This window comes from Mustelus asterias, unplaced genomic scaffold (genome assembly GCF_964213995.1).
Source record: "Mustelus asterias unplaced genomic scaffold, sMusAst1.hap1.1 HAP1_SCAFFOLD_35, whole genome shotgun sequence".
Lineage (NCBI taxonomy): Eukaryota > Metazoa > Chordata > Chondrichthyes > Carcharhiniformes > Triakidae > Mustelus > Mustelus asterias.
The window spans coordinates 3837895-3843894 of NW_027590117.1; the positions used below are offsets into that span (position 1 = coordinate 3837895).

Below are 6000 nucleotides of genomic sequence, written 5' to 3' on the forward strand. Positions count from 1 at the left end.
TGTGCAGTTCAAAAACTGGAAGTCCAAGATTCAAGCCATGTTACGCAGGCGACTGGGAAAAGCATCATTGGATTAATCAGATCAGTGGCCCATACTGGAAAGACTCAAAGCCCAGCAGAGAGATGTCAACATGAATTTTCACTTTTAATGTCTCGTCTTTACTCTAAACAATTTATTGTGTTTGTATAATTATCTTAAATATTACACGTTATAACAAATACTCGGAATATTTAGCATTGCCGGAGAAGTGTAACCGTGAACAATGCCCTGTTCATTCAGTTTGGGGATCACTTCCTGACAGAGGAAGATTGGGACATGACAGCTTCTCCCTATCAGCTCCTTCCACTTCCCTCCACAATCCTGAACACCTCTATCAAATCTCCTCTCAACCTTCTCTTCACCAAAGACCCAAATTCTCCAATCTACTGATGCACCTGAACTTCCTCATCTCTGCACCCTCGCCCAGAGATTTATTGCAACCTCTTTTATGCCTTCACCTCCTTTCTAAACACTGCTGTCCTGTAGATAATGCAATACTCCAACTGAGGCCAAGGTTTTATATGGCTTTCCCATAACTTGCTTGGTTTTGTAAGCTATGGCCCTATGTATAAAGCTCACAATCCCAAATACTTTAGTAACCACACTCTCAACCTGCCATCCAAACAGCAATGATTTGTGTCACATTTAACCACAAGTCCCTTGTGCTGCCATGTGTTGTGTAATGACCACAGTTTGAATCTGGGCTCTGTGCAGCATTGCCGATGTCTCTAATATGCATCAGGAAGAGCAGGTTCCTAACACCAACCCTCCTGGAATCCCACTTTAACCGACCTCCATTCCAAATAAAAACATTTCCCATTGCTGTGTTTCCTGTCACTCAGTCAGTTTCCTATCCATGTTGCTGCTGTCCCTTTTATTCTATCAGCTCCAAATGTTCCAACAAGTTTGCTGTGTGCCCCTTTATTTATAAAAGGCTTTTTGGCAGTCCATGTTCACATTAACCACATTACCCTCATCAATCGTTTCTGTTACCCTCATTAAAATCTCAAGCAAGTTAAATATGATTCCCCTTTAATAATTATGTCTGTGTTTTCCTTAATTAATGTACATTAGCACAAGTGAGTGTTAATTTAATCTCCAGTTATTGTTTGGAGAATATTTCACGTTGCTGAGGTTAAACTGATTGGATTTAGTTGGCTTATTGTCACAGCCTTTTCTGATCAAGTGTATTTACCATTTGCAATTCTCCAGTCCTCTGACACCACCCATATAACTAGCTGGGATAGAAAACGTTTAACCATTGCCTCTGCAATTTCCACCCTTTTTTCCCGCAGTAACCATGCTTGTGTCTTGTCCAGTCACAAGAACATAGGAAATAAGGGCAGACATTTACTATGTGGCTCATCAATAATGTTAAACCATTCAATGCAATTATGATTTCTGTATCTTTATTGCCATCCAGTGCAAAGCACAGAGGCACAACATTAAAACAAGAACAGCAACATCATCAGACAATACATAGATAGAAATCACACTATATTTCTAATATGTTTTCTAAAAGTCACTACATTTTCAGCATTCCCAACAAAATCATTTGAAATATCAACAATTCTATTGGGGGGAAGACAAACTGTGACGATTAAGATGTGAATCAAATTTCTGTAATTTATACTGACGATCACCAAAAATATGGTAACTCCGAATAAAGAACTTTTCAAGCTTGGGTAATAAGGTCATGTATCAATTTACTAATTTGAATTAAACCATAAATCAACCTCTTGAAAGGTTGCAATCCAATAATTCTTAATCCCTCATAAAGTATTCCCCTCATGCCTTCCATTTTCCTGGTTACACAGCTTTCCACTCTTTCTATCAGCTGTATATCTTTTTGAAAGTGTGGGTTCCAAACTGTGGGTGCAGACTCCAGATGTGGGCATACCAGCTGCTTATGGAGTTTCAGATCTTGGGATTGAACTCCACTTTACTCCTCACTCCCTTGATTTCCTGAGCAACCAAAATTTGTTTATCTCAGCCTTATTTGTCATAGACTGTCATAACCTGCAGTGCAGATGGAGGTCATTTGGCCCATTGAATCTGCACTGACTTTCTGACAGAGCATCCCACCCAGAACCTATCCCGGTAACCCCATATATTTATCCTGCTAATCTCCCTAACCAATATATTTTGGACACTAACAGGCAATTTAACATAGCCAATGCACCGAACGTTTGGAGAATGAGAGGAATCGCAAACATGGTGAGGACGTGCAAACGTCACACAGGCAATCACCCAAGGTGGAATTGAACCCAGTTCCCTGGTGCTTTGAGGCAGCAATGCTAACCACTGTGCCACCACTAGTGTATTCAACAATGGAGCATGTCAAAGGATCGCAACCCAATGAGTGCAGAAATTTATTCTCATGCCAGTCTGAAATGATCTGATCCTTACACTGAGCCAGCTTCCGCAATCTCCCAATGTCCACAAAATCAAACCCCTTCAGAATCTTGTATGTTTTAATGTTTTGCCTCTCATGCTTGTGAATCACAGAGAATACAGACCCAGTTTATGAAGGGTCACATCGTATGAAACCCTTTCACCCTCGTGGACCAATTTACTGACCCTTAGTTAGTGATTGAAGCATAATGAGAAAACCCTTTCCCGCAGTGAGTAGTTCAGCTCTGGGATGCATTGTCTGACAATGTGGTGATGCTGCTTCAAGTGAAGCATTCAGAAAGGAATTGGATTGTTAAAGTTACACCAGCAGAGTGGCACTGGTTAGCGCTGCTGCTTCACAGTGCCAGAGACCCATGCTCAATTCCTCCATGGCGACTGTCTGTGTGGAGTTTGCACATTCTCCCTGTATCTGCATGGGTTTCCCCAGGTGCTCCAGTTTCCTCCCATAGACTAAAGATGTGCAGAATAAATGAATTAGACATGATATATTGCCCCTTCGTGACCCAAGATGTGTAGAGTAAGAGGGTTAGCCATGGGCGAAAGATGTTCTTCCAGAGAGTCAGTGCAGATGCAATGGCCTCCTTTTACACTGTGGATTATGCGGGACCCAATGGATACTCAGTTCTTCCATTTGTGAAGCCAAGGATCCCATCCACTTTGCAACCGACAGTCCTAAACTGTCTCACTTTCAAATATGTCCCTGAACCTCACTCCCTCTGAGCCTGCAGATTGTTTGGAACTGGACCATTCAGTTTTATTTGCCTCTCCCCATCTCTTCTGTCAAAAGGCAGCACTGTTCCTGAGTGTGGGATTAATAATGTATCTCTTCCACAATATCAGTGAGAACTGATACTGCAGCTTCTGTTTCTCCAAGAGAATCTTTCTGGCTAAAGCTAGAATTTACAAGGATTTCTGTCACTAAGACATTGTCTGGCCGTCTGTGTCTCACCGCCCTAACTCACTCTGTCTCTGTCTCTCCATCCACTCTCATCCACTCTATGTGAAGACGGGATATTGTTGTTTAGTGACTGAGTGCACACAATCTGTACCTTCATCTGATCAAATAGAATTCAGCTTGTGAACAATATCATCATTTCAACCAGGTCTGGGTTAAATCAGGCACAGCTCTGATTGGCTGCAGCCCGCCGAATCTGGGAAGCAGACACTGTGAGCATTGCCGGCCTCAGAGGCTTTTACAGTTACTGAGCTGGGAAACTCCAACTAATCCCTGAGAATCCACAGCACAGAGCGAGAGGAAAGCCTGTCCTGGGAGCTGTCAATCTGAGACACCGTTTGACCCTGTCAATGTGCAGATGTGAACCTGCTCCTTCCATTCCCAAACTGTTATCACGGGGAATACAGAACACCCAGTAATGAACAGCTTGTTGCAATGTGTTTGAATGAACATGATGTGATATAATCGAAGCAGCATTTTGAAATATTCATTCAATGTATTCTGATTAAATGTATTTTTATGCTCCGTGTGCATTCTTATGCCATTGCGTAAGAATCTTCCTCTGACAGGAGACCGTGTTTTGCCTTTGTGCCTTGATGCTGCTTTTAAAAAAAAAATTCGTGTTATGAATTTTCTCATCGAACCACCGGAAGAATTATAGAAAAATAACAGCACAGAAGGAAGCCATTGAACCTATCCTGCCATGCCAGTCCAAGGACACAGCAAGAAATCTCACAACACCAGGTTAAAGTCCAACAGGTTTATTTGGGAGCTGTCAGAGCGCTTGCTGCTCCTTCATCAGGTGAGTGGAGTTCTATTCACAACAGGGCATATAAAGACACAAATTCAATTTACACGCCCATCTTCCTGCACCCAGCCGAATGCATGATGGAGATCCAAATACTTAACGAGCCATCTTTGAGTCAGTAGCTGCCCTCAAACAGCAGAGTCAATATTCCAAATGACACCCGCTGCGAGCAGGGTTCGAACCTGCGCGGAGAAACCCCATTGGATTTCAAATCCAACGCCTTAACCACTCGGCCATCGCAGCTGCTTATTTGCAGTTGTGATGTAACCGCCTTAGCAACATTCACAGAGCGGGCACCGGAATGATGCAGAGCACAGCGTGTGAGCTGAAATTTATTCGTCTCCTTTTAATTTGTATCTTTGTCTCTGATCCAGAACTCATTCACCAGTTCAGAGATTTGTTATTCTTTTTCAATAACCTTTCAGGAAAATCAAATTGAACCCGAATTCTGCATCCGAAAAATAAAGTCCACTTCATTTCAGTCAAATGCTGCGTTTAAACCACAAGAGGGCGCGGATAATGTTCGATACACATTACCAATGCGATGGCCGGGAATCGAACCCAGGTCAACTGCTTGGAAGGCAGCTATGCTCACCACTGTACCACCATCGCTCACACTGGGTAAGCAGTTATTATTTTCATTAGTTATAATTACAAAACTACCTTAGTTGCTGATTTCAGCAGACACCAGGTGTGTCCTTGGCACATTTTATTTTAACCTGAACTTCCCTTGTCTCGTTTCTCTGGACAGTTTGAGCCACCTTTTTGCTGTTGTTTCTGACTGATAACTCTGATTAGATTTGCAGTTCATTTGAACAAAGTTTCCACTGAACGGAAATTGAAGCTGGATTTTATGTTAGAAACACATGGATGATGAGAATATTTGGTGTTTTTTTTTAGGAGTGTCCCCCATCTGTTCTGACCAGAGATAGCTAATTAAATAAGTCAAAACTCTGGGTCAGGAACTGACCCTTGGTCAAATGCTCGCACAGTCACCACAACACCACCTGGCTCTGTCACCCCCTCTGTATTTATAGAACGAATACACAAGCAATCAAGTGGCAGAGAAATCACAGCTTCGAGAATTATATAACCGACATTCCCGTTCTGGGAGTTTTACACTTTCCGATAGATCGGGGTGAGCAGGGTCGCCCAATCAGAAAGCAGATCCTTGGGACATGGAATTTGATTAATATCATGTTTTGCAATCATTTTAATCGGGCAGAACCATGTTGATGTAATTTCACTCCAATCTGTGAAGGTTTGTTTGAATCGTGACCTTGTTGCACAACTTGCGTTCAGCCAGGAGATGGCAGCAGGGAACAATAATTTGGATTTGCTGTTTGTGTCAATAAATCGAGTAAGAAGTCTCACAACACCAGGTTAAAGTCCAACAGGTTTATTTGGGAGCAAATACCATAAGCTTTCGGAGCGCTGCTCCTTCGTCAGTTGGAGTGGAAATGTGCTCTCAAACAGTGCACAGAGACACAGAAATCAAGTTACAGAATACTAATTAGAATGTGAATCCCTTCAGCCAGCCAGGTCTTAAAGAGATCATCATAGAAATCCTACAGTGCAGAAGGAGGCCATTCGGCCCATCGAGTCTGCACCGACCACAATCACACCCAGGCCCTACCCCCACATATTTTACCCACTAATCTACGCATCCCAGAACTCTAAGGGGCAATTTTTTTTAACCTGGCCAATCAACCTAACCTGCACATCTTTGGACTGTGGGAGGAAACCGGAGCACCCAGAAGAAACCCACGCAGACACGAGGAGA

At 42.7% G+C, this 6000-nt stretch overlaps 2 non-coding genes across 2 annotated transcripts; both read right to left on the minus strand.

Moving 5' to 3' along the window:
• Positions 1 to 4378: 4378 nt before the first annotated feature.
• Positions 4379 to 4460, minus strand: trnas-uga (transfer RNA serine (anticodon UGA)). Its single transcript has one exon. It is a non-coding gene; the product is annotated as a tRNA-Ser (tRNA).
• Positions 4461 to 4757: 297 nt separating this feature from the next.
• On the minus strand, positions 4758 to 4829 carry trnag-ucc (transfer RNA glycine (anticodon UCC)). The gene has a single exon. It is a non-coding gene; the product is annotated as a tRNA-Gly (tRNA).
• Between the last annotated feature and the right edge of the window lie 1171 nt (positions 4830 to 6000).